This window comes from Rhinatrema bivittatum, chromosome 1, assembly GCF_901001135.1.
Source record: "Rhinatrema bivittatum chromosome 1, aRhiBiv1.1, whole genome shotgun sequence".
NCBI lineage: Eukaryota > Metazoa > Chordata > Amphibia > Gymnophiona > Rhinatrematidae > Rhinatrema > Rhinatrema bivittatum.
Genome location: NC_042615.1, coordinates 722,482,391 through 722,509,248, shown reverse-complemented (window position 1 = coordinate 722,509,248; position 26,858 = coordinate 722,482,391). Strand labels below are relative to the sequence as shown.

The 26,858-nt window shown below is 44.2% G+C and overlaps 1 protein-coding gene across 9 annotated transcripts in view; it reads right to left on the bottom strand.

Annotated features, from left to right (window-relative positions):
* The window catches only part of IL6ST (interleukin 6 signal transducer), a 247,773-nt gene that overhangs the window by 198,952 nt on the left and 21,963 nt on the right, over nucleotides 1–26,858 (bottom strand). For 5 of the 9 annotated variants that reach the window (XM_029576964.1, XM_029576943.1, XM_029576981.1 and 2 more), the window contains exon 2: nucleotides 4,776–4,952. The exons of 2 other annotated variants lie outside the window; for them this stretch is intronic. The gene's annotated coding sequence lies outside the window, so the exon portion shown is untranslated. Of the gene's footprint in view, nucleotides 1–4,165; nucleotides 4,266–4,775; nucleotides 4,953–26,858 lie in introns of all 9 variants that reach the window. 2 more of the 9 variants (XM_029576954.1, XM_029576992.1) reach the window with 1 other exon arrangement.

Genomic DNA, 26,858 nt, shown 5'->3' with positions numbered 1-26,858 from the left:
CTGAGGAACTGGGAGAGGTACAAAACTTAATGAGCCCTCTGAGGACAGGGAAATACCTACAGTACCTGAATGTAATCTGATTTGAAGTGCCAAAAAGCAGAATATAAAAGGAGAGGAGCAGACAGGCTGTGAGAAAGTGAGAGGGGCAGGGAGAATAGCAGAAAGGGCTGAGAGAGGGACATGGGTTAAGAGACGGGGAAAGCGTTGGCAAGTCAAATGTAAGACCCTGATAAGACAGGCTAAAAGAGAATTTGAAATGAAGTTGGCCGTAGAGGTAAAAAAAACTCATAGTAAAAACTTTTAAAAATATATCCAAAGCAGAAAGCCTGTGATGGAGTCATTTGGACTGTTATATGAGAGGGGTTAAAGCAGCACTTAAAGATAAGGCCATCGAAGAAAAATTAAACAATTTCTTTGCTTCGGTGTTTACTGAAGAGGATGTTGGGGAGATACCCGTTCCGGAGAAGGTTTTCATGGGTAATGATTCAGATGGACTGAACCAAATCACGGTGAACCTAGAAGATGTGGTAGGCCTGATTGAAGACTAGTAAATCACCTGGACCGGATGGTATACACCCCAGGGTTCTGAAGGAACTAAAAAATGAAATTTCAGATCTATTAGTTAAAATTTGTAACCTATCATTAAAATCATCCATTGTACCTGAAGACTGGAGGGTGGCTAATATAAACCCAATATTTAAAAAGGGCTCCAGGGGAGATCCGGGAAACTACAGACCAGTTAGCCTGACTTCAGTGCCAGGAAAAATAGTGGAAAGTGTTCTAAATATCAAAATCACAGAACATATAGAAAGACATGGTTTAATGGAACAAAGTCAGTATGACTGTACCCAAGGCAAGTCTTGCCTCACAAATCTGCTTTACTTTTTTGAAGGAGTTAACACGTAGATAAAGGTGAACTGGTAGATGTAGTGTATTTGGATTTTCAGAAGGCATATGACAAGGTTCCTCATGAGAGGCTTCTAGGAAAAGTAAAAAGTCATAGGATAGGTGGCGATGTCCTTTCATGGATTACAAACTGGCTAAAAGACAGAAAACAGAGAATAGGATTAAATGGACAATTATCTCAGTGGAGGGGAGTGGGCAGTGGAGTGCCTCAGGGATCTGTATTGGGACCCTTACTTTTCAATATATTTATAAATGATCTGGAAAGGAATATGACAAGTGAGGTAATCAAATTTGCAGATGATACAAAATTATTCAGAGTAGTTAAATCACAAGTGGATTGTGATAAATTGCAGGAAGACCTTGTGAGACTGGAAAATTGGGCATCCAAATGTCAGATGAAATGTAATATGGATAAGTGCAAGATGATGCATATAGGGAAAAATAATCCATGCTATAGTTACACAATGTTAGTTTCCATATTAGGAGCTCCCACCCAAGAAAGATTTAGATGTCATAGTGGATACTACATTGAAATAGTCAGCTCAGTGTGCTGCGGCAGTCAAAAAAAAGCAAACAGAATGTTGGAAATTAGAAAGGGAATGGTGAAAAAAATGGAAAATGTCATAATGCCTCTGCATCGCTCCATGGTGAGACTGCACCTTAAATACTGTGTACAATTCTGGTGGTCACATCTCAAAAAAGATATAGTTGCGATGGAGAAGGTACAGAGAAGGGCGACCAAAATGATAAAGGAGATGGAACAGCTCCCCTATGAGGAAAGGCTGAAGAGGTTAGGGCTGTTCAGCTTGGAGAAGAGACGGCTGAGGGGGGATATGATAGAGGTGTTTAAAATCATGAGAGGTCTAGAACGGGTAAATGTGAATTGGTTATTTATTCTTTCGGATAATAGAAGGACTAGGGGGCACTCCATGAAGTTAGCATGTGGCACATTTAAAACTAATCGGAGAAAGTTCTTTCACTCAATGCACAATTAAACTCTGGAATTTGTTGCCAGGGGATGTGGTTAGTGCAGTTAGTGTAGCTGGGTTTAAAAAAAGGAGTGGATAAGTTCTTGGAGGTCAAGTCCATTACCTGCTATTAAGTTGACTTAGAAAATAGCCACTGCCATTACTAGCAACTGTAACATGGAATAGACTTAATTTTGGGGTACCTCCCAGGTTCTTATGGCCTGGATTGGCCACTGTAGGAAACAGGATGCTGGGCTTGATGGACCCTTGGTCTGACCCAGTATGGCATATTCTTAACTGATAGAAGGGAAAAGGGAATACAAACTGGAAAAGAGGACTTAGGCTGTAATAAGAGGAAGAGGAGGGGCAAGTAGTTAGGTAAAGAGAACTTAAGAGGAGGAGAGAAGTAAAGAGGACTGGGGAAAGAGCTATGTGGACAGAGAAGAGGGAGCTGAGAGGGAAGGTAAACCAAGAGAATAGTTGCAAGAAGAGATGAGATCACAGTGGAAGAAAGAAGCGAGGAGAGACACAGAAGTGGCAGGAGCAGTTAAGACTGGGAGGAGATAAAAGAAATTGAGCTGTGGAGAGGGAGCTGCATATACATAGAGGAAGAATAACAAATGATAAAGAAATAAGAGTAAGACCAGAAAATAAGCTTTAAAAAGAATAAAGGAATGAAGAGACAGTGAGGAAGTTAAGAGAAAACCAAGAGCAAGAATCTATGTAACAGAACACAAACTTCCTCCACTACCAGGTACTCTGTGAAATACAAAATACCGGAAAAAAGAAAGACACTCACCACATATGTAGCAAACCTGCCATACCATAGCAGCACTAACTCATAGGACTCTAAAATCAACAATCCTACTTATGAAAAAAGACAGAAATGCAAATATTACATTGGGCCCTAGAACACCAGTATACTTACTGTTGGGAAAATACAATGAACGAGACTATTATTGACCCCTGCATGCTAGCAGAATACCTCAGCTTGGTCATACTTGCAAAACAGACAGACAAACTCACCAAAAACTAAATGTGCAGACAAATATTGAACTGGAAACCCCAAGAAGCCAGACTTTGTATGCAGTACAAAACTGAAATGACTTCCTCTCTTTTCCCTGTTCGCAGCAGCTTCCCTCTTACCCGGCCCACTAGTCTCTCTCTTTCTAACCTTCCCCCCCTCCCCCATATTCCCAGAGGACTACGGATGGGGAAAGAACAAGAGGACAAGTTCAAGGGTGGGGATGGTAAAGAGTAGACTGGAGAAGAGAGATAATCTAGGACTGCAAGCAGGTGGATACAGGGGAGAGGGCTATATGTGTAAGAGAGAGCATTCAGAATTGGGAGTGAGTGAGAAAGAAAGTCTATATAGGAAGTGGGGATATAAAAGAGAGCAAGACCAGGAGTAGTGACAGAGACAACATATTCTCCTCTCCTCTTCTCTATCCCATAAAAATATAAGAAATGCCATTCTGGGAGAGACCAAGGTCCATCAAGACCAGCATCCTGTTTCCATCAGTGGCCAATTCAGATTGCAGATCCCATAAAGTAGATCTAATTCCTGTTATTTACACTCAGGAGTAGCAATAGCTTTCTTTAGTCTACAAAGTCTATAACATTACTAGCCAGATAGACTAAAGCAAGCCTCAAGGGGTGTTAGACTCTTGTTTCCTTGGTTTGCAGCCTGCTGCTCTAACCATTAGGCAGCTACTCCATTCCCTTTTCACAGTCAGCCAGCAAGCCTCAACTACCCCCAGCCAGCTTTGACATCTCTCCCACAATCAGCTCCCCATAGTCAGTGCTCAGCCTCCAGCTTGACACCTCACTGGCCAGCCTGCAGTCTCAGATGCCCTCCCAGCCATCCTCCACCCTGGCTCCTCTCCCTCCCAACCTGCCTGCCATCTCAGACCCTCCACAGGCAGCCTTCAACCTCAGACCTTTCCTGCCAAGCCAACCTCTCCTACCTACTTACAGCCTTGGACCCCCCCCCCCCCCCCAACCAACTGGCCTGTAGTCTCAGATCTTTCTCTCTCCACCTGCAGCTGGTCTCCAGCATCCAGCCTTGGAACCACCCTCCCTCCTCTGCAGTAAGTTTTCAGCATCCAGTTTCAGACATCCCTCTCCCCCATCCACATTAGCCATTCTTGAATCCCCTCCCATCCCCAGTCAGCAACCAGCCTCAGATACCTCCCAGCCAGCATCTAGTCTTGGACACATACACTCCCTCCCCTCCACAGCCAGCCAACAACCTTAGGTCCTCACGCCCAGCCAGCCTGCTTCCCTCCTACCTTTTCTTCCTTCCTGCTGTCCTGGTCAACATCATGTGGGTGCCTGCATGCTCACGCTGATTTCTTTAGACATAAGCCTTGATATGAACAGCAGCGCTACCTAAAGTAAAGACTAAGTCTAGCTTCAACCTAGCATTATTGGTCTCAAAACCAAAAAAATGTTGGGGAAAATTCGTTTACAGGCAAAAATATGGACTTCAATTAAAATGGTTCAAGACATGGGAGCAAAAATGATATTTCAGTGCGCATAGGTCAATGAAAATTTTGGCTTTGCAAAAATTTATCCTATCCTGATTGGGAAAAAAAAAAATACAGCCATATCTTCTGAAAGAAAATTGCAGCTGTTTCCTGTCCTTTATTTTGCAATAATTATGCATTTAGAACTGTATTTCAAAGCCTGGGTTAGAAAAAAATCAGCACTTAGGATCACAATGAGATACTAAGTAAAAAGTGTCACTAACTTTCCCCAGGGCTGCAGTCAGCACTTCCGTTGCACTGCAGCAGCAGGCCTGCACCACATTCTGCATACTCTCCGGGAACCAGGGCACTTCTTACCCTCAGTAAGAAGGCTGATTACGCTCACAACATAAGCGGGAGGAAGTTAACTTACCTCCAAAAATAGCTTTCTTGTCTTTAAATGCGTGAGCACTGCCGGCTAACGCTGCAGGAGAGAAGCAACATCGATTTCCTTCCAGATGGTATCATGTTCACTCCACACTAGTGGCTCCCCTCCTTTTGCGTGTGGCTGATCATGTTTATGGACGAGAATGATTTGTGTTTGGTAGATCTGTGAAAATCAGCAGGGGTGGAAAAACATTTAGAAACCTTGGCCAGTAGCTATGTTTAAGAGACTTTGTTGAGTGTTTTTTTCTCCTTTTTTGCTTCTTAGGCTTTTTTTTTTGGTACAGTGCCTACAGCAGGAACGCCTTATGCACCCGACTATGGGGTCAGTCTGTCCCCCTTTTCATGTGCGTCAGCGCAGACAGTTTACGTGCATTCCCCCTGCCGCACATATCCTGTCCCCTCCCATCACCCCAACCGCCCCACACATTTTTTTTGCACTTGTTTTGGTTTGCTCCCACTCTAGCCTCTCTGGCACTTTTCCTCCAGCCTTTCTTCTATCAAAGTGAATAGCAACCCCTAGGCTGCGGTAGCTCCTTGCAGGTCCAAACCCTCCAAAACCGTAGTGGTGGCTGTGTTTTGATCCAGGCCCACCAGAGAGAGACCCACTCCCAGCCCAGGTCAGTCTCAGTGGCTATGGCCATCTTCCAAGTCCAGGCCTGCCAAACCAATGGTGGCTTGTCCTGGGCCTGGGACCACTGCAGCAATCCTCTTCCAGGCCTGGACCAGCAGAAGGCACATTTTCTAGGTGCCTGGGATGTTTCCAGGCCTGGTTATATTCTAGTTTTATACACCCTTAAGAGAAAAACAAAACAAAACAAAAACAACTTAAAAACATGCCAGGGAAAATATCTATTGCCATTGTTTGAAGACACAGATGAGCAGGACAAATACAAACTTATTTAAAAGTGCACTGCTCCTGGTCTCTCTCCAGTTTTTACAATGCAAGTATTACCTGGGTTACCACACTTGCTAGCAGGCCTTTTATTAGGACATTTCCTGCAGAAAAGTTGTCATCACTAAAAATGGTACCCAAAGACATTCAAGCTGACTTGGAGGCCCATGTAATAAAGTGCGCTGGGCAGAGCACACAGTTTTACCCACAGAGCGGTGCCACCAGGGACCCGAGGAGGGAGAGAGAGAGCACCAGTACAGAGGGAACGTGAGAGAAGCGGCTTGGGGCTGCTGCTGGAAGTATTCCGGGCATTTTTTTTCCTAGCTTATAAGAGACATCTTCCCATTCTCCCTCCCCCCCAGTTAAAAATGTGCTCTCAGCCTAATCAAAAGGCAGAATGCATATTTTAACTCGGGTTTGTGCATTTCCTTCTAGCTCGTGCTGCGTTAGTACACCATTTGCTTATTGCATTGGAAGTTGATTTCTTTTTAGCACGTGCAATAAGAAGCTGCGCTGAATTTCAGTATACAGTCTTTAATGAACAGCCAATTATATCAGCCTCAATTTGTACTTAAATATGAATGCAATCCACGCAAATCCTGCTAAAAAAAAAAAAACTGTAAAAGATTTAGTGCATGAATACAGACTTGAACTTTGAAGAAAAAAAATGTTACTCTGAAATTAGAAACAAACTTGACTGCTTTGAGAAATGTAATTCTGATTCAGTTTTCAATTTTATATTTTGACACTGAAGTACTACACAAAGTACTGAAAAGTCAAAGAAGGCTACAACATACTATCTATATAACCTTTGAAACCTGCAGGTTTGAAGATCATCCATTAGTGTAAATAGATTTTGTAATTCTGCATACCAGTGGTTTAAAAAAAAAAAAAAAAAAAAAAAGGCTCTCTATGCTGAAACTTGTTTTACATTTTCAGAACGCAGAAGAAAAATCTGTCAAATGTTTTGCCCCTGCCATTGAAAAGTGGTTCTTGCCAAGTCGGAGCATGTTCTTGCATTAAATGGGGGAAAAAAAAAAGAAAATCCATGCAGTCGGAGTGCACTGTTAACCTGCTATTGGACGCGTGTTATCCCTTACCCCTTATTCAGTAAGGGGAGGAAAACGCACCTCCAACCCGTGGCACCTAATAGCGCCCTCAACATGCAAATGCATGTTAATGGCCCTATTAGGTATGCGCGCGGGATACAGAAAGTAAAATGTACAGCCAAGCCGCACGTTTTACTTTCAGAAATTAGCGCCGACTCAAAGGTAGGCGCTAATTTCTTCCAGCACTGGGAAAGTGCACAGAAAAGCAGTAAAAACTGCTTTTCTGTGCACAAAATTGAGCGTCCGAAAACCGGACGCTCAATTTTGCCGGCGTCCAATTTCCGAGCCCGTGGTTGTCAGCGGGCTCGAGAACAGATGCCGGCAAAATTGAGCGTCTGCTGTCAAACCCGCTGACAGCCGCCGCTCCGGGCTAAAAGGAGGCGCTATAGACGCGCTAGTGTCCCTAGCGCCTCCTTTTCCCCGTTTCTACCGCACCACCTCATTTGAATACTGAATCGCGCGCGCCGGGAGAGCGGGCGTTCGTCCACTCTCCCGCAGACTTTACTGAATCGGCCTGGAAGCTAGGGATGTGTATTTGGGCACTCTCTGCCAGTCACTGTAAATCACATATGGGGAAGCAGGATATAAAACGAAAATTAAAAAATTCATGGCTAGGAGCAGATGAAACCACCACTGCTGCCAAGATCAGCTCTCTACCAATGACGGATAATAGCAAACAAGAACTGCCATGAAGTAAAACTGCTGCTAAACACCCTACCAATCACAAGCCTGTGCCCAACCGGTACACACACCACTGTATTTACCAGAGGTCTGCTTAGAAGAAATTGTAGCCACTTTGCACATCCCAAGCAATAATCTATATCCTGTATTTAGGTCTTCTATTCTTTGGTGTGAAAAAAGAATTGAGTACAAAGTCCTCACAATCCTCACAAGACAATTCATAAAGCAGACTACACTGCCCTGGACAATATTATACATCTACATAAATCATCACGTACAACAAGATCTACATATAAAATTCAGCTGGATGTTCCTTCACTACCACAAGCCAAACTATCCTCCACTAGAAATAGAGCCATCTCTATCGTCAGCCCAAAATTATGGAACTCACTACCTCAACACCTCAATTTGCAAGAAAACTTTAAATCTTTTAAAAAAGATCTTAAAGCTTGGCTACTTTCACAGTCTTACAATGGATGCTCACCCAATGTCAGCAGAACATAAATCTTTTTATCTTATCCACTACTCGTTCCATTTTATGCCAGCAATCCCCCTCCTTTTTGACATCCGCCCCGACTTGCAGAAACCTTTTTCTCATTTCATTTCGGTATCAACCGTCCCCCTTCAAGATTTGCATACAATCATATCTAATGTATAATATATTTATTGACTTTTATTAAGTTATTGTTCTGATTCATTTTCTGTTATACTGTTATGAATTTAAATGTAACTGGTTTGTTATAATGTAAACCGGAGTGAAGGCAATGTCTGCTATACCTCGGTATATAAACGAATGCTAAATAAATAAAAATAAATAAATAGGGAAGGAGGCTTTTAACTACAGGCCACTAGTGAAGAGTAAATGAATAGAGTTACTATTTAAAGGAAAGGATGGCGAAATATCTTGAATGCAGCAGATTACAGGATCTAAGGCAGGCTTGCAGAGAACCTACAGCCAGCAAACCAGAACGAGTCCCCTCCTCCCAAACATTTCTGTGCTGCATGCGGCTGCTGCAGAACAGAGTCAGTGAGGTTTGCAAATGCCCAGATAATGTCTCACTGCTTAATGCTGCATTCCTTCCCAGGGTAGAAAAGGAGCAGGAGTTTCTGTGAAGTCATGCTTTCCTTTTAATCTTCTTCCCTCACTGGGGGTGGGGAGTCATATACTATTTATTTATTTATTCCTACATACCCCACCTTTCAGACACTTCAAAGCAAAGTGTTTCCCTGTCCAGTTTGTACCTGAGGCAATGGAAGGTGAAGTGACTTGACAAGGTCACAAGAAGCAGCAGCAGGATTTGAACCCTGGCTTGCAGCCCGCTGCTGTAACCACTAGGCTACTCATCCAGTTGCTGGTGGTAGTTTAGCGCTATTCAAAAGTACTAATGCAAATCAGTTATTTTGTAAAGCATATTTGTTAGAAAAATTTCCCAAGCATGCACATAATCCTTAGTGGGAAAAGTTAAAAAAAAAAAAAAAGAGCATGCTTTCAGAGCCGCATTCTGCTTGTTGGTCTGCTGCCTTAGGGGCTGGGAAAAAAAAAAAAACCCACCTGTGTGACCCAGCAGTCCCCTACCACCTGCAACATGGAGACATTACCGGAGCATTTGCAAAAGTCGTTGACTGACTGTTCTGTAGCAGCCACATGCAGCACTGAAATGTTTGGAAGGAGGGGGCACATTCTGGTTCACTGGCTGCAGGTTCTACATATTACCTGCCTTAGATCCTGTTTCTTGTGTTTATGATTGCTTTTGGGAGAGAGTTCCAGGAGGAAAAGATATAGAAGACAACATTGTTTTCTTTTATGAATTTTATTGTCTGAACTCAATTTGATTGTTGTAATGTTACATTACTTAAGTAAACTTTTAAAAAGCCTCTGAAGATTTTATCACCTTGTTATATAGAAAACAAACTGACCAGAACAACTTTTTATGATTTAATTTATTTTTTTTTATTTAACAGTTTTTTTATACCGACCTTCATAGTAAATTACCATATCGGATCGGTTTACAGATTAACAAAAGGGAAAAACTAGAGTAACAAATTCAAGTAAAAACGAAAGATAACAATAAGTAGGAATAAGTCAAAGTTACAATCAACAGGGGGAGAGAACTTGGAAGCTTGCAACAAGCTGGAAAGAAGAAAGGCCGGTAAAAGTATTTTTACCATAGAGTGTACAAGTTAAAACTTAAGAACGGTGCTTTAACCTGAAAGTCTCAGAGTCCATTTATTTATTTTCTTTGAGAAACGGAGTGCCAGACCGGGTAGGAATGAAAGGCCAACTAGTAATTGTCTGGTGGTTCAGGGAAGGCTTGGTGAAAGAGCCAGGTTTTAAGTCTTTCTGAAAGTTAAAAGGCAAGGCTCCAGTCTGTGCACTTATCTGAGGAGCTTTAAAGAATTTACCTCCAGGGTAGTTAATATGTTTCTAATCACATTTGCCAGGTATAAGGTGGGCAAGTCACTAAGGTGTAGAGCTCACCGACTCCAGGTGCTGAAGTGACCGCCACTAAAAATATGACCTCCCAGGTCAGGTACTTCAGGTCACAGAAGTACAGTGGCTAAAAAGGAGCTTTTATCAGCTGAGCCAACACCACTGAGACACAGCACAAAGCCTTAGGGGAGGCTTCAACTGAAGCAGACCTCACATAAAACGTACCATAGGCTGTACATACTCTCTACAGCATGGTGATATATGCCAATCGCACTCAGATGAATCCTAACAGAATTGGTCTTCAGACCAGCTTCCGAAAGGTGTAGACTTTAGTCGAGCAGTTTTTTTGTTGCAAGCAGGAGAAAGGATCTAGTGCCTTTTGTTCACATCAGAAGGAAAACCTCCTCCACTTCAGTCTGAAGGACTTTCTAGTGGAAGGCTTTCTGGAACCTACAAGGACCCAAGCCACATCCGAGACATCAAGTGGTTGTAGGATGTGACTGACAGGGCCTGAAGGTTGAAATGGCACAACCTCCACCAATCCTGGGTGATGAGATCTGGAGAATTCCCCAGTCTGATCGGTTTCCAGATGGACATTTCTTGGAGGAGTGGAAACCAAATCTGTCTCAGCCGATGAGGCTATGAGGATCAAAGTCCCTTTGTTCTCACAAAGTTTCAAAGTCTTCACCACCAGTGGAGCTGGAGGATACACATACAGAAGACCCTCGCCCTAATAGAAGGTGATGGTATCTGAGGCTGGTTTGCACTGTGAACTGTACAGGGAGCGGAAATAAAGAACTTTCCTGTTCCAAGGCACTGTGAATAGATCCATGTCTGGGCTTCTGCAAATGTGGAAGATCCAGTTCACAACCCCTTGATCCAGAGACCATTCGTGAGGTCTGAAGGAGCAACTTAGTTTGTCCACAATCGCATTCTCCGTTCTGGCCAGATATATGCCCCTGAGCACCATCCTGTAGGAGCAGGCCCATGACCATATCTGGACTACTTCCTGACACAGGAGGTACAATCCTGTACCTCGCTGCTTATTAACATACCACACTGCCACTTGGTTGTCACTCTGTATCAGCACAATTCTGTTGGATAGCTGATCTCTGAAAGCCCACAGCATGACCCTGATCACTCGGAGCTCCAGGAAATTGTTTTGACAAAGTCATTCCTGAGTGGACCACAGATTTTGGCTGCTGAGCTCATCGACATGAGTGTCTCAGCCAAGGGTGGACGTGGTTTGCATTCAAAGTTTTTTGGCACAGGAGGCAGATTTAAAAGCCCTTTTTTTTTCCCCAAGGGGGGTATCTTAAATCAAACAGTAAGCGAGCATACACACAAGCATATTATTTTCATCATGGAGTGATTCAATTTAGCTTGGTAGACCATGGTGTGATGGAAAGGTCTTCCAGGGGACATTTCCTTCTGATGAAGGGAGGAGACTGGTCTGAGGGGAGGCCATTCCAATGCATCAGGGTCCAAAACATTGGAAGAATCATTCGCCCAGGGGTCGTAAGGGCCCTCATCCTCACTGCCATATACAGGGGATGGGTCCTGATGTGCTTGGTCCCCGGCCTGTGATAAGGGAACAGACTAGAGTGGCTGTGGTGGCCTGGACCCCCAAGGCCAACCCCATCACCAGGGGATCTTCTTCCCCCAAGGAACAGAGGATGATCACCAGATCAGCTGGTGGCTGCTCTGATGCCCTACTGGGAGTCAATGCTGCCCCAGGTACAAAGACCAGTGATAGTCGGTAGCACTCCAATGACAGCATGTAGGAATTAGATCAATAGCTCAAGAGGGGTGGTGCCGGACCCAATACTGTCTATGCCCCAATGCAAAGGCCTTGCATGGCCTTCTCCAGCACCTCAAAGAAAAGACTGCTGATGCCAAGAATGGCTCGGATTCAGGAGGCATGATCAAATCCTCTTCAGAACCAAGAGAAGGATCAATGGTGGGCATCGGGACCTTGCACTCCTCACCATGGGGTTACTTTGGAGGCATCACAGCTAAACTGGTGCATCTCCATGCCCAGCACAGTGAATTGATGACAAATGCCAATGTTTCTTCAGCTTCCCTTGAAGCTCAGATCAATCCTTCCCCGGTGCCAAGGCTGAACAAAACAAATCTGATGTTTTCAACCTGGAAGTGGCATCCCCTGGAAGCCTTTGATGCCACCAACGTCGAGGCTCAATGGTCACTTGTACGGCTCAGAGATCTTTTGATGATGCTTCCAATGACAATACCGATGGATCGGTTGGTCTTGACCAGCCCAAAGAGTCGATCCATCTTGCTTAGCCAAACTTTATGCCCTTTTGAGGTCATCTGGGCACACTTGCTGCAACTCTGGACATCATGCAGAGGACACATCTATCATGGGAACACGTGATAGACATGGTCCTCATTCACCAAGGGCATTGCTTCAAACCGGACATGGACATATTGTCGCAAAAGAAAAGGGACGCAATGCCAAAACTGATGGTGGTGGCCTTCGATGGCCGGTGGGCGCTGAGCACACCACCGCCCCAGAGGTAATCGACTGAGAAATGAAACTTAGCAAAACCAGTGAAAACTCTGGCTAAGATAAGAGGAGAACCGAGGGAACCCTGCCCTGACTGCATGATCCCATACAATCAGAAAAAACAGTGACCACATGCCAAAACTTCTTTTAAGAAGTCGAGAGACACCAGGCTCTGTGGAAAAGAAATGGCTGCGGGGACCCCGCATGGACGTGAGGTATATTGAATGCTGGAGCATGCTCAGAGAGGCTAAGTCAAAGTTCTAGAATCTGACATAAGTTTTCCATGTCAGACTCCATTGGATGATGTCACCCATGTGTGAGGACTGCCATCCTGCTTGTCCTTGGAGAAATGGTGGACTAAAGTGGTTGGAGGACATTCGCCATGTGGACATTGCACAATGTGGGTCATCTCAAACATTTTTTTAAATTCCTTTTTCTGACACGATTGTTAGACGTACCAATACTTGCCATTCATCAGGAGTTGCATATGTGACTGCATCCCCTCATGGGAATTTATATGTGGGGAAAAATACTCCAGATATCATCTGTCTGGATAACGAAGTACAAGAGTTTTCTTAAACACCAGCAGACCACTGCACTACTAGTTACTCATTTCAGTTTGATTTCTTAGACTTGAAATTGTTTGTCCTCAATCAAGTTTTATTGCATTAGCCCAGGGGTGAGAGGGGGAGGGAATGGAAGGTAAAATATTCAACCTCCTTTCACATTCTGAATAATTCTGCCTTTTCTGATGAACCTTATAAGCTTGTTGGCTATTTGAATCCTCAGAATGGCTATCCCCAATTGTAAGAAGCAATTTTATGAAATGTTATTTTTATTTTTAGTAGCTTTCATGTTTGTTTTAATTAATGGATTTGCGGTTTTTTTTTTTTAGAGTGATGTAATTTTGATAGGCTTATGTTTCTGGTTGGGATTTTTGTTTGTATGTTATCTGCCGAGTTATGGATTATAAGAACATAAGAAGATAAGAACATGCCATACTGGGTCAGACCAAGGGGCCATCAAGCTTAGCATCCTGTTTCCAACAGTGGCCAATCCAGGCCATAAGAACCTGGCAAGTACCCAAAAACTAAGTCTATTCCATGTTACTGTTGCTAGTAATAGCAGTGGCTCTCAACTTAATTAATAGGTAAGGTAATGGACTTCTCCAAGAACTTATCCAATCTTTTTTAAACATAGCTATACTAACTGCACTAACCACATCCTCTGGCAACAAATTCCAGAGTTTAATTGTGCGTTGAGTGAAAAAGAACTTTCTCCCATTAGTTTTAAATGTACCACATGCTAACTTCATGGAGTGCCCCCCTAGTCTATTATCTGAAAGAGTAAATAACCAATTCACGTCTACCCGTTCTAGACCTCTCATGATTTTAAACACCTCTATCATATCCCCCCTCCGCCGTCTCTTCTCCAAGCTGAAAAGTCCTAACCTCTTTAGTCTTTCCTCATAGGGGAGCTGTTACATTCCCCTTAGTCCTCTTGGACTCACACATTATCCTTAGTATCTTAATACCTCACGACTATTGACACATGGCTCTCTCACAATAGACTAAAACTAAATCCAAAAAAAACAGAAATAGTCCACCTCTCATCAATTACAGATTCATCCATAGGGTCCCCCCCTCAATTAGTATTTAACGGTATCACTATCCCCATCTCCAAATCTGCAAAAAATTTAGGTATAACCATTAATTCAGATCTTTCATTAAAACAACACATATCCACAATTACCAGAAATTCATTTTATAAGCTTCAACTCTTGAAACGGCTTCGTCCTCTACTTTTCTTTCACGATTTTCGGACTATACTTCACTCACTCATCTTTTCTGGGCTTGACTACTGTAATTCTCTTTATATAGGTCTCCCAGATAACACACTTCACTCACTTCAACTGATCCAAAACGCAGCAGCACGTATCTTAACAAACTCTTCCATAAAAAAATCACATCACTCCGATACTTCAATCATTACATTGGTTACCAATTAAATACAGAATACAATTCAAGATCCTGTCCATTATACACTCTCTCATCTACACTCCTAATTCAATTACCTTATGTTCCATTCTCCGGATTTACAAACCCACCAGACATCTAAGATCACTGGACAAAAACCTCTTAGACATCCCATCACCACGACAGGCCCGTCTTGACATCACCAGAAAAAGATCATTCTCTGTCATTGGACCAATCTTATGGAACGCATTACCAGACTCTTTAAGATCCATATCCAACTCCAAACACTTCAAAAAATCCCTAAAAACACATTTATTTCAATCTGCTTTCCATATATCACACTAAATAACATAACTACTTCTCCATCACACAGGGCACAACATTATTATATATTGATTTATTTTTTATGTAAACTATTCATTGTTTTAGATTTTAATTATTATATATTTTTGTAATTGAGCTTTTATAATTTGATAATCTTTATGTTCTTTTAAATTTAAATCTTTATTTACATTTGTTTTTTATTTAGTTATGTAAACCGTTTTGATTAAACACTGTTTGTAAAGACGGTATACAAACACTTTTAAATAAAATAAATAAATTATCATTTTGGTAGCCCTTCTCTGTACCTTCGCCATCGCAATTATATCTTTTTTGAGGTGTGGCAACCAGAATTGTACACAGTATTCAAGGTGTTGCACATCACAGCGTTTTTAGGAAAGTGGAGTTATAAACTGAAACCAATAATGCTGGATTTATCTTCTATAGTCTTTAACACACATGGGACTCAAAACCGTTTTTGTAATGTATTGTACAGCTTGGGACATTGTGGGACTGTGGGCTCCATAAAATTTAACATTTTTTTCTGTTTCATTCTTGCAGTCAGATCTTTTTTTGGACCTTGAATGCACCATACTCAGCCAGATGGAGATGTGGTTTCTTCTTTATGTCAGCTTTTGTGCTGTCACTTGACATCTGAGCCTTCAGTACTGATTTGTCAGCTCAAACCAAGGCTTCAGCATTCTGATGTCATTTGTGAGGATTTAAAAAATTTCTATGACTACTTTGTGGACTTCACTTAGATGCACGAATTACACTTAGCACAGTGACCTGACAGATCTGATTTCAACTAGCACCAATTAAGTGTCTTGTTTTACGATTACTCTTTCCCCAGAACACAGCATCTGTGGAAACATTGTCGATGTTAGAGTTTTGGTGATGGAGTTTCTGAACTGTTTTGTTTTGGCTCCAACACTTTCCTATTTGTAACACATCAGTCACCTTTTCTTTGATGGTTGCTATTCAACTTTGTAGTTTTGGTTTGCTCTTTTTTTTTTTTTAATTCTATAATAGCTGATGACAGGAGACTGGGCCAGAAGCATGCAGATAGAGTGCCTAGAGGGAAGGAGGGGCAGGAAGCACTTGAAGTGGCTGGGAGAAGAGCTATCAGGTGCTGGCTAAGGACAATCCCTGCACTGACTCCTGATACTCTGTCGAGCCAACTTAAACATCCTGGTGCAGGCTTTTAAGATACTCAAAGACTGTGCACCACTCCACCTAAACTATCATCTCACACCATATGTGCCTCCCCATTCTCTGCATTTTCTGCCACAAGCCTGCCTAGCAGTGCACATAAGGACCACAGAAAGAGGAAGACAGACAACAATATCTGGAAAAGCTAAGGGAAGCTGGGGAAGTAATCAGGGAAGCAGAGATGGCAATGGAAGAAAAATAGCTAACATGGTAAAACAGGGTAGCAAGACTTTTTTTTTCAGATACGTTAGTGATAGGAGGTGCACAAGTGTCATTGTGAGAATCCGTGGTGAAGGAGAGGAATAACTAGCGGCTGACAAGAAAAAAGGAGAAATAACTACTTACCTGATAATTTCCTTTTCCTTAGTATAGATAGGTGAATCCAAAACCAGTGGGTTATGCACCTCTACCAGAAGATGGAGACGGAGCAAAGCTGATATCACAGTATATATACTCTTACAGTGACATCAGCCTGTCCACAGTTGGCTTTTGCAGAGAATACTGGCAGACTAATAACACTTAACCATTCCAGCACTCTGCTAACAAGAAACAACTGAGCTCAGACAAAGAATGTATTAATACTAGTTTAGGGACTGGAATAACACTTACCAGTAACCCCTGGAAACAAGGAGCCATGCAGGAGGACTATAGCACAACTATCCAGCAGCCAAGGGTGGGAAGTTGGATTCACCTGTCTGTACTAAGGAAAAGGAAATCATCAAGTAGCAATTTCTCCTCTCTTAGCATACAGGCGGGTGAATCCAAAACCAGTGGGATGTACCAAAACTACTCCTGAACAGGGCAGGAGACTGCCTGTGGTCCAGTCAAAACCACACGTGCGAAAGCTGTGTCTTCCCAGGTCTGCACGTCCAGGCGATAATGCCTGGAAAAGGTGTCTAAGGAAGACCATATCACAGCTTGGCAGATGTCAATGGGAGACAACAATCTAACTTTCGTCCATGACACTACCTGAGCCCCAGTGGAATGAACCATAACCTGACTAGGCAGAGGCTGCTCAGCCTTCACATATGTGTCGATGACTCTCTCCTTAATCCAGCGGGCTATTGTAGCCTGCGATGTCAGCTCACCCTGTTTTCTCCCACCATGGAGAATAACTAGCCGGTCTGTCTTTCTGAGAGAGAGGTTCAGAAACCAAATACCTCGACATGCCTTTTGACATCCAAGGGCAATAATAGTCAATGTTCTTATGTATCTCTTGCCCTGTCCAGAGATGGCAGGGAAATAAGACTGATTCAAGTAAAAATCCGAGACCACTTTTGGTAAAAAAGAAAGGAACAGTATGAGGCTGTATCACCCTTGAAGGCACTTGTAGAAATGGCTCCTGGCAAGACATGCCTGTAGTTTGGATACTCGATGCGCAGAACAAATTGCTACAAGAAACACTGCTTTGAAGGTCAGTAACCTCAAGGAAAGGTTATACATTGGTCGAAAAGCAGGGCCCACTAAAAAAACCCAAAAGTAGATTAAAACTCCACAAGGGCACCGGTAACTACAAGGGACAATGAAGATGTTTCACTCCCTTCAAGAAAAGGGCCACGTCTGACTGAGCCGACAAGGGTCCACCATTCACCTGAGCCCTGAAATAGGCAAGAGCCGCTACCTGTACCTTTAAGGAATTAAGGGCCAACCCTTTATTCAATCCATCCTGCAAAAATTTCAAAATGAGCAGGATCTTAACTGAACGAGGACAACCCCTCAATTTTCACAGCAAACCTCAAACAAACACTCGCCAAACCCACAAATAGCCTAAGGAAGTGGAGAACTTTCTTGCTTGCAGCAAGGTAGCAATCACACGATTAGAATATCCACGTTTCAGCAAGCGAGCCCTCTCAAGGGCCATACCGTAAGACAAAACAGAGTCTGATCTTCATGAAGAACAGGCCCCTGCCGCAGCAGATCCCTGTACATCGGGAAGCTGGACAGGCAAGTCTACTAGGAGTCTTCACAGATCTGCATACCATGGTCTCCTGAGCCAATCAAGTGCCACCAGAAGCACCATACCCTTGTGATCCTCAATCTTCTGGATCACTCTGCTGAACATGGGCCACGGGGGGGGGGGGGGGGGGGGGAGGCATACAGCAGCTCACCCACCAGCCACTCCTGCTCGAGGGCATCAATTCCCAAGGACTTTGGATCTCTCCTGCAACTGAAGAAACGAAGAACCTTTGCAGTGCAAGAAGTTGCTAGTACATCCAGAAAGAAGACTGCAGCAATCCACTATCAGCTGAAACACCTTGTTTGACAAAATTTCCATTCTCCTGGACTCAAACTCTGCCTGCTGAGAAAGTCTGCTCTTACATTGTCTTTTCCTGCAATGTGCGAGGTTGAGATCTCCTGAAGATGTACTTCCGCCCATTCTATAAGCTGGGCTGTTTCCTGCGATACTTGCTGCAGCTTGGTTCCTCCCTGCAGACTGAAGTAAGCCTACAGTCGGTCACTGAACCGCAAGCATGCCAACTGGACCATTCAGGCTTCCATCTGAATGATACTCCAGAGAGACTCTTCTGAATTCCAGTGCCCTTGCACTGTCAGCTCCTGACAGTGAGCCCCCCCAACCCTGGAGGTTCGCATCTGTTGTGCGAACCAGTCAGTCCAGAGAGCTCAGGGAAACCCCCTTTCTCAGATGATTCGCCTTTAACCACCACTGCAGGTGAGTGCAGACCTCCATCGGCAGGTGAAGCTAAATTGAATAGTCCTGAGACTGCGGGCTCCAATGAGACAGCCGGGAGCACTGAAGAGGCATCACTTCCAGGATTGCTGCCATCAATTCGAGCACCTGTAGATAGGACCACAATGTCGGGCGTATTGTGTTTATTAACAGATGCATGTGCGCCATCAACATCTGAATACGACCCTCCGGCAAGAATACTCTGCCCTGCTTCGTATTGATCCGAACACTGAGATATTCTAGTGACTGAGATGGCTGAAGACTGCTCTTGGCCAGACTCACCACCCAACCAAGTCTCTGTGACAAGGAGATCATCCTGCATGACATCAGGCTGCTCTCTTCCAGAGTCTTGGCCCAAATCAGCCAGTTGTCCAAGTACGGGTATATCAGAATCCCATCCTCTCTCAACTCTGCTGCCGCCACCAGCATAACCTTGGAAAATGTTCTGGGCATGATGGCCAGACCAAAACGTAGCACTAGAGACTGATGACAATGTTCCAAAACCACGAACTGCAGAAAATGTTGATGCTCTAGCCCAGTGGTTCTCAACCTGTGGGTCGCGACCCCTTTGGGGGTCGAATGACGATTTGCTAGGGGTCGCCTAAGGCAGGGGTCCCAACCACCGGTCCGCGGACTGGGACCGGGCCGTGGGAGTTTTTTGCTGGTCCGCGGTGCCGCCAAGCACTGGCAGGTGTGTCGCACGCTCCCGGTCTCTCCCGCTGCCGTTGCCACAAGGATGTCAGCACGTTCAAGCCCAGTGGGAATGGCAGCGGTGCTAGAAGAAGCTGTGGCACCTGCGGCTGGCCTTTTCTTCTTCCCGCGCCTGCCCCCCCCTCCCATGACCCGGAACAGGAAGTGATACACGGAGCGGTGCGCAGGAAGGAGAAAGAGCCGTGCCGCGTGATAAAGTAGCAGCGGCGGCTGCAGCGTCGGTCCCCAAGCAATTGAAGCAGCCGGTAATCGAGAAAGGAGACAGCAGCAGGAGCCTCCCGCGGCCGATGGGATTCTTCTTTCTTGGCCTGCGGGGACTGGAGGAGGAGGCTGCTGCTGCTGCAGCTCCCATTTGTGCTCCGGGGGGGGGGGGGGGGGGTGGGAGAAGAGGAAGTGAGTGAGAGAAAGAGAGACAAGCAGCCAGCCAGTCTGTGTGTGATTGACTGGTCAGAGAGCTGATGTGTGTGTATGTGAGAGACAATGAAAGTGACTACTCAAGGAGATGACTGATGTGTATGTGAGAGTGTGAGACATTAGTCAGGGAGGTGACTGATGTGTGTGTGTGAGAGAGAGAAAAAGCATGGAAGTGAGAAATCTGGGTATGTGGGAAAGCATGGGCGTAAGAAGCCTGGTGTTGTGGGGGTGAAAGAAAGCATGGGAGTGAGAAACCTGGGTGAGTGTGCATGCATGAGAGAGAGAGAGAGACTGCTTGGTAAGGTGACGGTGTGTGTGAGAGAAAAAGACTGGTGTGTGTGAATGTGAGAGAATGTGATTCAGGGAATGAGAAGCCTGTGCACGTGGAGAGTGAGCATGGAAATGAGAGAGACTGGTGTGTGTGTAACAGAGAGAAAGTGATTATGGGAATGAGAAGCCTGTGCATGTGAAGAGAGTGAGCATGAGAGTGAGAAACCTGGGTGTGTGTGAGACACAGCATGGGAGGGAGAAGCCTGTATATCTGAAAGAGAACATGGGAGTGGGAAGCCCATATATGTAAGTAGAACACGGGAGTGGGAAGCCTGTGTGTGTGTGTGTATGGCATGAGAGAAACTGTTCAGGAAGGTGACTGGTGTGTGGGTGCCAAAGACTGTTTGGGAGATGATTGGTGTGTGAGAGACAGAAACTGGTCATGGGGGCATGACTGGTATGGTGTGTTTGAGAGACATGGGCACTAAGGAAGAGGACCATAAGTATAGAGCTTAGCTTCTACTGCTGCTTCTGGTGTGTGCCACGGCCTGCAGGGAAGGGGAGTTGGAGAGCTGCTGGAGGGGATAAGTAAAGGTGGCTTTTTAAGTTTATTTTTCTTGACTGCTGTTTTAATTGTGTGATGTCTGCTTTTTTGAAATATTTTATTGGTGTTTGGAGAATGTTTAATAGTTTTTATGAGTTTTTAATTGTTGGATGTTATTCTGTTCATAGCTGTTTTGAAACATTTATTCTGCTTATTAGTACAGTTTTACAATTATTTCTGTGTGGGGATCTATAGCTGCTTGCTAGTTCTGTTTTCCTAATAAGAGGTGTATTGGTTTTTAGGACCTGATTTTAATATTTGTAGTGTTGCTCCTAATATTTGTAGGGTTGCTCCTGTTTGAGTGTATTCCAAAATACAGGTGTAACTGTGTGCGGATTACTTTATGTGCATTACTACAGATCCTGGGAGTATGTTAGATCAGTTCTGTGTCTGTTACCGAGATGAGATATTTTGCTAGCATGTAAGCGTTTGTATCGGTCTTATTTGTTGTGTTTTCTCAGAGGACATGCATTGGTGGTAAACTGCTGTCTTTTCATAAGTAGGGCTATTGAGCCTGGAAGTAGAAGGAGTTTGAGTTGCTGTTACTGAGATGTCACCAGAACCAGAATATCTTTTTTGTAGGGTGAGTTGTATGGGGAATGTCATAATTCTGCTTTACATCCATTATTGTGGGTCAGAGGGGTTCCCATGGATACAAACTGTACTTTTTACATCTAGCCTCGTGACGATCATGGGTCAGTGTGCCATGCATGTGAGAACCTATGGTGAGTTGAGTCACATTCACATTATAAATGTCATAATTAAATGATGTGTGCACTAAAAATCCAACCCCCTCCATAACCCTGCCCCCAAATGACCAAAGCCCCACCCCTACCCCACCCTGCCGGGCCATGGAAAAATGGTCTTGCTTGAAGCCGGTCCCTGGTGCAAAAAAGGTTGGGGACCACTGGCCTAAGAGACCATCGGAAATATGGGTTTTTTGTCGCTCCTCGAGTCACTCTCTCCCCTCACCGGATGCAGTAAAAAAGTTCATTCTGCGCTCCCTCACTCCCCGATTGGCCGGTGCTGGGCAAAAGGGGCTTGCCGAAGCAAGCCCCTTTTGCCCAGCACCGGCCAATCGGGCAGCGCGCCCTCACTCCTCAAGTCACTCCCTCCTGCTGTAAATGTTGGAATGCGTTGGAAGAGGGGTAGTCTTATACGGCGAGAATATCCCAAACTCTATATTTTAACTGTAAAAGTTGGGGGTCGTCTTATACGCCAGAAAATACAGTATATACAGTACAGTTACTTAGGCCTATGAGCGAAAATAATTTTATGGTTGGGGGTCGCCACATAGTGGGGAATTGTATTAAAAGGGTCACAGAACTATAAAGGTTGAGAACCACTGCTCTAGCCAGATACCATGCAGCACACAGTGATAAGCCTAATAGCAGGGCCTAGCCCAAAAAGGCTACTCAACCTGCCAGGCTGCCCATGTCCCATAAACTCCCTCGGAGGTAGGAACGAATGTCAAGCACGGAGACTGGAAGAATCCCTACAAAAAAACGCTCCTCTGTTTTTTGTTTTTTTCACTTTACCTGAGCTCAGCCTGTCCTAGTTGAGTACAGAAACGGTCTCCAGCTGCTGAGGAAGGAGGGAGGGAAGAGAAAGAGGGCTCAGCTTCCTGCACCTGCTTGCCTTTCAGCTGTCTTTTACAGTTGTCCATGCCGGCTGAAAACCAGCTACGAGACCAAGGCACTCATCTGAGGGAAAATCACCTCAGGAATTCTAAACTGAGGGACAGACCTTATGGTATCACCACCTAGGACAGCGGGGCAAATTAAATTCTCTCTTCTTTTCTCCTTCTGAAAAAATTTTAAGCAATCCCCAGTAGGGAGATGCACGTCTAACATCCGCTGGAGTCTGAGAATACTAGCAGGCTGATGTCACTGCAGGGGTACATATACTGTGATGTCAGCTTTGTTCCGTCTCCATCTGCTGGTTTTGGATTCACCTGTCTGTAAGCTAAGAAAGCAAAATTCTTATCACGCATTTCGTTCACTAATGAAAGGCCGGGAGTAAGGCCACACAAAAGCAGACACAAAAATTATCAGAAGTGAGGCAAACAAGTGAAAAAACCGTTCATGAGCTAGCTAAATTAAAAATTGATCAAGTGATGGGGCCAGATGGGATACATCAGAGACTATTAAAGAAACTTAAAGTTTTGGCAGCTTCGCTGGCTGACTTTTTCATGCTTTGAGAACTGAGAGTAGTTCTAGAGATCGGAGAAAGGCGGATGGGTTCCCTTAACAAAAATAAAAAAAGAGGAAGCCGGGAACTGCAGGATGATTGGTCTGGCTTCTGTGGTAAGCAAATTAATTGAACTGTTAAAACAGAGGGTCAAGGGCGGATTGTAAGAAAATATCAGCCCGGGGGATTTTTTCAAAATAGGCCCAAGAGTTATATGCCCAACACCCTTGTGCGCTGTCTATGCAGCACATGTTTCAACAGCTCCCAAACGCGTAGGAAGCCGATCCTTGAGAGTACTATGTGACCTGCAACAAAATCTCAAAACACCCAAATTCCACATTTTTCCTAAGTAACTAAGAAGATCCCTAGACCATGAATGATCAAACTGAACTGCAGTCCCCCTTCCATCCACTCAACTGGCTGGCCCTGTGCCCACCACAAGTCTGATTAACACATTAAGTGACAGCAAAAAAAGACCCAAGTAGAACATCCAGTCTGCCCAGCAAGTTTTTTATTTCGTTTAGGATATAACTGCTGCTCTGCTTTTCTTCATTTCCATCATTTAGCTGCTATGGATCCTTGTATTTATCCCACACCCTTTTGAACTTCATCACCTCTTCCAGAAAGGCATTCAATGCATCCACCCTCCTTGAAGAAATATTTCCTAACTGTTCCTATCCCCTCAAAGTTTCATATTGTAACCCTAGTTCTACAGATTTCTTTCCATTGGAAAAGGTTTTATTCTTGTGCATCATTAATGCCTTTCAGGCATTTAAAAGTCTGCATCATATCTCCCCTATCTATCCAGTTCTCCAGGGAATACATATCCAGGTCCTTCAGTCTCACTTCATATGACTTTTGATGCAGACCCCTCACTATTTTGGTTGCCTCTCTCTGGGCTGCTTCCATCCTGTCTCTCTCTCATATATATATATAGATCCTGGATTCCTGAGCTGTTAAAGTCTCTTGCCAACCAACCAATCAGCTCTTGAAAAGTTGCCAAGTGATGAGGCAATCACACTGCCAACCAGTGGCTCAGACACATTCTGCTGTTGTGCTGCTGCTCATGTGCTCATTCAGGAGGTAATTTTCAATGGAGTTAACATAACATACTATCATCAATTTTAAAAGCCCATTTACACACTTACAGTACACATGCGCCTCAGACCTATTGGCAATTCAATGGCATATATTGTAGCAATTTTCAAAAGCCCACTTACATGCGTAAAGTGCATTTACATGCGTAAAACCCAGTTTTAAGCGTGTAAATCCTTTTGAAAATTCCCCCCCCCCCCAAGTAGGTGCCCCCTGCATCATTATTTAAAGTTCTTGCTGCCAGCCCTTTCCCAGCTTGCTGCATCCCCCTCCATTTCCCACCCCTTCTCAGCAGTCCCACTCTCCAGGAAACTCATTGGCTCCACAGCTACCTGCCCCTCTCAGAGCTCAGTCCAGCCACCTCAGACAGAAGCCTCACTAACAAAGCACAGGCACTTCCACCTGGCTCACCCCCCCCCCCCCTTTTCTGTGACTGTAGCTTGCCACCACCTGCTACTTCAGCCCCTTCCCATTGACTGTGTGCTGTACAGTCTGCTGCTTATATAGTTATGGTTTTTCAGGTTCTGCTCTGCCTACTTACTCCAGGGTAGGGAGGACCAGAAGTCATTCATGCTGCTGGATTTCTCATGGATTATAAAAAAGAAAATTTAGCCATAGCCAAGACTGCACATATCACTGCTGCAGTCAAGACTGGGAACAGCCTCTGACACAAAGCTCGAGATGGATTCCTACTTTCCCATATGGAACCAGTGCAATCAGGGCCAGTGCATGGGTATTAGGCACCCTAGGTAAATCTTTTAGTCTTGCACCCCTACCCTCCCCACTCACAATTAAAAATTATGCAGTTATAATTGAATGTACATGAAAAAGGACATTCAAAGTACAGTCTTCTAAACTAAAACATTATTTATTTACATGCACTGCTGGGGTGCCAACCACAAAACCCTGCAAAAGACATTTGGCACCCATATGGTGTTAGGCCTATTGTTAGGCCTAGACTTGGCCCTTGGAAAGTTTTGCGTAAACTGAATTACATTATAGTAAACCTCCCATACCAAAATAGAACTACCAGCCAGAACTCAAAGAGTAACAATCCCACCTATGAAAAGGTAACATTATGAATATTACACCAGGCCCTAAAACACCAATATACCTCCTTTTAGAAAAACAAAGGAATTTAGGATGCTACTGATCCCCACACTAGCAGAAACCCTCACCTCAGTTATACATACAGAACACAGAAAGACCCTCACCAAATATAGAATAAAGAAACCATAAAGTATAAATAGAAATATGCAGATAAAACAAAAAACTGGAAACCACAACAAGCCAGGGTCTATATGCACTACAACAATGGAAAAACAGAAACATCATCATGTTTCATAAAATAAACAAAATCAAAGCATCAATCATAATAGAAGAAAACATGCTAATAAAAATACATATTTCAAAACAGTTAATGAATAAAATATCAAATAATTACAATTGTATATAAAATGTTTAAAAAATTTCCTAAACATCAATAAACATTTCAAAACAATTAAACCAATAAAGATAAAAGGTCCTATATTCTTACATCAAAATAAATAAATACAATGTGTCAGAACTTTTGATTCCAAAAACCCTGAGATGGTTGGACCTGAGGGATGTGCACAGACTTTCTCCTCTTGTTCTCACACACACACACACACCACATATACACTCTCACATACTCACTGACACACACTTCCATGTTCATTCACATAGAAAACTCTCACACAGTCAAACGCAATCTTGGACACACACACCATTACACACACACACACTCACTGACACAAAAAACAGTCATACATGCTCACTGACTGACACTCAAGCTCACTGACACTCAAACACTGTCTCACTTTTTCAGATGCTCACTGACACAAATGCTCAGACTCACATACACTCTCATACGCTGACACACAAATACTCAGTCTCACGCACATACGCACATGAGTACTCACATATAGTTGCACACTGACCGGATCACTCACATACACATACTCTACCTAAAAAATGCAGGAGCAGAAGCAGCCAATTATTTTTTAAAATATTTACTCACATTGGTGGTTAGGGGGATGCAGGCAAAGCCTCGTGTAACAGGGTCCGGTGAGCTGGCTGCCTGTTGCTGCGGAAGGAGGCATCCTTTGCCTTAGGAAGGGGAAGGCTGTAAGCCTCTATACCTTTTTGTTTTTTTGCCGCAGCCCAATGACTAGGGGACCCGCAGCAGAGAAGCCTAAGGCATGCAAAATGGACCCGGGGGTGACAGCAGTGGGAGGCCAGTACTTGCCTCCCAAAGGGAGAGAGAACATGAACCCATAAGAGGCGGCTTCACTGTTTCTGCCTCTGCAGTGAACATGGGGGAGGGGCGGGTGGCTCCGAGAAAGCAGCAGGAAAATAGCGCGAAGGCACCACCACCACCACCACCACCACCCTTCAATGATGGAAAGCCTCAGAAGGGGCTTCCAGCACGAAAGAAGTGCGGCTGAGGCCCGGGGGATGGTCACAGTGACCCCGCAGGCATGGGGGCCACCGCGACCATCACTAATCATGTGATTTGCTGGACCGGCCCACCGGGGCATGCCCGAAGCCCCGATAGGCCAATCCGCCCCTGCAGAGGGTAGTGCAATCTCTGGAAGCCAATGGATTACAGGATTCAAGGCAGCAAGGTTTACCAAAGATAAGTCTGAGCAATCTGAGTGGGTGACCAGAGAGCTGGAAAAGGGAAGAGTGTTAACTGTAGTCTACTTGGATTTCAGCAAGGCTTTTGACATGGTTCCACATAAACGACTTAAATAAACTGGTATATGCCCTAAAGTGACTGACTGGGTTAGAAACTGGTTGAATGAGAAGCGCCAAAAGTAATAGTAAATGGAGTTCAATCCGAGGAGAGGGGCATTAGTGGTGGTGTGTCGCAGAGAAGTCCTTAGATTGGTCCGTTTCAATAGTTTTGTAAGCAACATTGAGG